The following is a 4645-nucleotide window of genomic DNA, read 5'->3' as shown; positions in this document are numbered from 1 at the left end:
TTCCCGAGCATCTGATATGTACTTGGCTGGTGATGATCCTGCTAGTGACGGAGGTAACATCTACCTTGTAAACCATCTTCTTGATTATTCGGGACATTGACTCATGCTTTTCCATCTATATAGGAGAGCGTGGAGAGAGCGAAATGAGTCCCGATTCCGTTCCTGTGTCTCCTGGTGAGCCTGACCCGCTGCCCCAGTTTAAAAGGCCTACAGGGGTTGCCGACATTAGGGAGGATAGCAATGTAGGACCTGATTCCGCAGATTCAGGTACATCTACTATTGACAATGTATCTTTTAGATGGTATACAAAAGAATTTGTGCATCCTCTAATCATCTCTGTACATCTTGCTTCTTCAGATAACTTGCAGGAGGCATACGTGGATTTTGGGAATAAAGAGGCTAACACATCCATGAGGGGTAACTCATTTCTGTTGGTTGTAGTCTCTTTATTCTTCTTTGGTACTTATATTCTTTTACATCAGATTTCTCCATTGATGATTTTGACGAGGAAGGCTTGATAGCGGGCACTCCTACACTCCACTTCATGTATAGCTCTACTCAGTTTGATGGCCAGCTACCTGGAGACATATTTTTCGAGCCCACGTTCGATAAGAATCTCGAGGATGATTCTTTCGAAGGTATATGCCTCCTACCAAATTAATTATAGGACTAGCCAATTTTGACTAATGCAGCTATAATGTGATGCCTCTGAGAATTTTGACTTGTATTTAACAGGAGTTTTTATTGAGAATGACCCCGTTGAGCCGGCTATGGAACCAACTACACCAGTTGATACACCCCCAGCCGTTACACCTCCATCACCCCCAGTGACTCAAGAGGGTATGAATACTATTTATTTACTCTTCAAGGTCTTTTTCTGACGGTTTTATCTTTATCTTTCTTTTTATCGTGCAGGGCCTTCTTCTCGTCTTCATATTCTGGCGAGGGAGTTGTTATCTGATGATGATCCTGAGAAGATTGTCATCTGTATAGAAGTCCGCTCCTTCTTCTCTTTCATGAATGCTATGATTGGCAAGCTTTTCCATGGTGGACTTTCTCTTCGCCAATTCAAGCCTTTCCTTGATTCTAAAGTCAATTTGATAAGGGAAGCGGGACATCCAGATTTGGCACAGGCTATAGTTGATGACCTTGATTGCCTAGAGCATGAGCTTCAGACGTTTCGTGAGCTCCGAGATGCAGGTGCCTCCTTATTTATTGTTGCCGAGCTGGACACCCGCTTACAGTCATCACGCGAGACTCAGGTTCTTGTTGAGCTCGAGATTCAGATGCAGCGGGGCCGAGTAGATCGAGTTAAGACGAGTCTTGCTACTAAATTATCTTCGCTTGCTGAGCTCGATCTTTCTATTACCTCCTGTGCGACCGAGATAGACCAGCTCAGAAGAACACTCCGTGAAAAAGAGGAGACTTTGGATATTCTTCAGATGACGAAAGCACAGGACCAGCAAACCCGCACGGCTTTATCTGACGAGTTGAGATCCCTGGAGCAGAAGCTAACCGAGACAGAAGAGATTGCTGCGAGGACTTCAGCCACCACCGAGGAGTCTATCAGGGCTGAACTTAGACAAGCTTATGATGAGAAGCTTTCTAAGATCAGTCAGCAGATTTTTGGTCCGCATGTAACGTTATGCTCGGAGATTTAATTCTCCGAGACTTTGTGCTATGATGTCGAATACATAGACTTCGCCATTGTTACGGGAATAGGCTACCCGGCGACACGTGTTAGGTGTTGACTTTAGGATTTTTGGCTAACCCCCAGCCTTCAACGGATTTGATTAGCCTTTACCGACTACCGTTTGAGTCGGGCTAGCATGCGGATTGTTTAAATCCGTTCGCATGTAACGTTATGCTCGGAGATTGAATTCTCCGAGACTTTGTGCTATGATGTCGAATACATAGACTTCGCCATTGTTACGGGAATAGGCTACCCGACGACACGTGTTAGGTGTTGACTTCAGGATTTTTGGCTAACCCCCAGCCTTCAACGGATTTGATTAGCCTTTACCGACTACCGTTTGAGTCGGGCTAGCATGCGGATTGTCTAAATCCGTTCCGCATGTAACGTTGTGCTAAAGGAATGAAATCCCTTAGACTTGATGCTACGACTTAGAATACGTAGACTTCGCCATTGTTATGGGAATAGGCTACCCAGCAACGCGTATTAGACGCTGACTTATCCCTACTTAGGCTTCGGGATAAAATACCCCAGACTGGTATTCTGGTGTCTTTTTCTATGCTAAAGGAATGAAATCCCTTAGACTTGATGCTACGACTTAGAATACGTAGACTTCGCCATTGTTATGGGAATAGGCTACCCAGCAACGTGTTTTAGACGCTGACTTATCCCTACTTAGGCTTCGGGATAAAAGGCCCCAGAATCGAACTCTGGTGTCTTTTTCTTCAGAGAAAGACTAAACCGGCAGCGCGTGTTAGGCGCAGACTTATCCCTGCTTAGGATTCGGGATAAACTTCCTAGGATGAATCCTAAATTGATAAATTTCGGAAAAGATCGATGCGGGAAAGGAAGAATTTTATATTCTATTTAATTAATAACACCCTGCCACAATGTTGAATATGTGAACGGGTGTTCTTTTTAACGGTTAAGAACTAACCGGCAGCGCGTGTTAGGTGCAGACTTATCCTTACTTAGGTTTTAGGATAGAATACCCCAGAATCGAACTCTGGTGTCTTTTTCTACGGAAAAAGACTAAACCGGCAGCGCGTGTTAGGCGCAGACTTATCCCTGCTTAGGATTCGGGATAAACTTCCTAGGATGAATCCTAAATTGACAAATTTTGGAAAGAGCGGTGCGGGAAAGGAAGAATTTTATATTCTATTTCCCGGTCTTCTTTTAGGGTGAAGGCAAACCCGAAAAACAAGGAAGGAAGAATTTTATATTCTATTCCTTGATTCTGGAAAGGAAGAATTTTATATTCTATTTCCAGCGAAGAAGAAACTAGAAGTGGGGTGTCCACTCCGAGAATCTGGAAAATTTAGATAAACTTGCCTTTTATAGGATGGGTTATCTAAACTGAAAATGGGTTCTTCGTTTATCGAAGTGGAATTTCAACTTTGGCTATAACCATGGGAAGGCTTGACCAAAGAGAAAGAGAAGGGAGTTCTTTCGTTTATCGAAAGGGGACTCCGAAATGAAAATGGACCTCTTGTCTATGGAAAGAGTCAAGAGGGCCAGATGGATACTTTTGGTGGACTCACTGTCAATTGAAACTGATCAGTGAGGGATTTTGGTGGTGACAATGATTTTGGGTTATCCTCTAGAATATTAAGTGTAATATTCTTCAAGGAACTTCCCGGTAAACGAGTTATCCTGAATGTACTAGGGATAGTACTTTTTCAGGAACTTCCCATTTATTGGCATTAATTGCCTGGCGCCCTCTTGAGTAATCAGGCGATATGCGCCGTTTGAATAGACTGTGTCTATTACAAACGGTCCTTCCCATTTGGGTTCGAATTTACCTTTCTTCTTGGAGGTGAGAATTATTGGTCGGCGAGCAGCGAGGACCAGATCTCCTTCCTTGAAGCTTCTCTGTCGGACTCTTTTGTTAAAAGCCCTTGACATCCTGGCTTGGTAAAACTCGATGTGTTGTTGAGCCTCCAAACGCTTTTCATCCAGCCTCTCGAGCTCTTCGAGACGCTTCTGATGTTGTTCCTCCGTCGTCATCTCCGTTGCGAGGGCGATCCGAAGGGACGGAATCTGAATTTCCAGCGGTAGCACAGCTTCACATCCGTATACCAGCGAATACGGGGTAGCTCCCGTAGGCGTGCGTATGGTGGTGCGATAAGCCCAGAGTGCTTCACCGAGTTTATCGTCCCAGTCTCGTTTATTGGTCTTCACGAGCTTGGACAGGATCTTAATGATCGTCTTGTTAAACGCTTCAGCTAATCCGTTCGCAGCGGGATAGTAAGCTGTCGACGAAACATCTTCGATTTTGAACTTGTCGCAGAATCTGACGAAGGCATTGCTTATGAACTGTGGACCGTTGTCATGAATGATCCTTCTTGGCACGCCGTGTCGGTAAATGACATGATGCTTGATGAAATTGATGACGTTGTTCGTCTTCACTTCTCTAAGCGGAATCGCTTCAGCCCACTTTGAGAAATAATCTGTGATCGCGAGGATGAACCGATCACCTTTGACTGAAGGGGGAAAAATAGGACCGACTATGTCCATGCCCCAAGTCTCGAACGGCCAAGACGTGGTTGACGTGTGCAACTGCTCTGGCGGTTGATGCATATAATTCGCATGTATCTGGCAAGCGTGGCATTCTCGTGCGTATTCGATTGCGTCACGAACCATCGTTGGCCAGAAATATCCCATCCTCCTGATGCGATCATACAGTTTAGGACCGGGCTGATGCGCACCACATTCTCCTTCGTGTGCTTCCTTAAGAACTTCCTTTGCTTCTCTGTTCGAAAGGCATCGGAGTAAAAGACCGTCGTACCCTCTACGGTATAATGTATGGGTTTCAGTATTATAGAAGAATCTTGGAGCTCTTCGGCGGATTGATTCCTTTTCTTTTACATCCTCTGGCAAGATACCATATTGGACGTAGTCGATGATAGGAAAACGCCAATCTCGGGACTCAGACCCAATTTGAGTTGAATT

The 4645-nt window shown here is 44.7% G+C and overlaps 1 long non-coding RNA gene across 1 annotated transcript; it reads left to right on the top strand.

The window, feature by feature from the left end:
- Positions 22–407, top strand: LOC109848687. Its single transcript, XR_002248857.1, has 3 exons — positions 22–53; positions 124–267; positions 358–407. It is a non-coding gene; the product is annotated as an uncharacterized LOC109848687 (long non-coding RNA).

Source organism: Asparagus officinalis, chromosome 7 (assembly GCF_001876935.1).
Source record: "Asparagus officinalis chromosome 7, Aspof.V1, whole genome shotgun sequence".
NCBI classification, from domain to species: domain Eukaryota; kingdom Viridiplantae; phylum Streptophyta; class Magnoliopsida; order Asparagales; family Asparagaceae; genus Asparagus; species Asparagus officinalis.
Note: the sequence above shows the minus strand (reverse complement) of the source record. Positions and strands in the feature narration are given on the sequence as shown.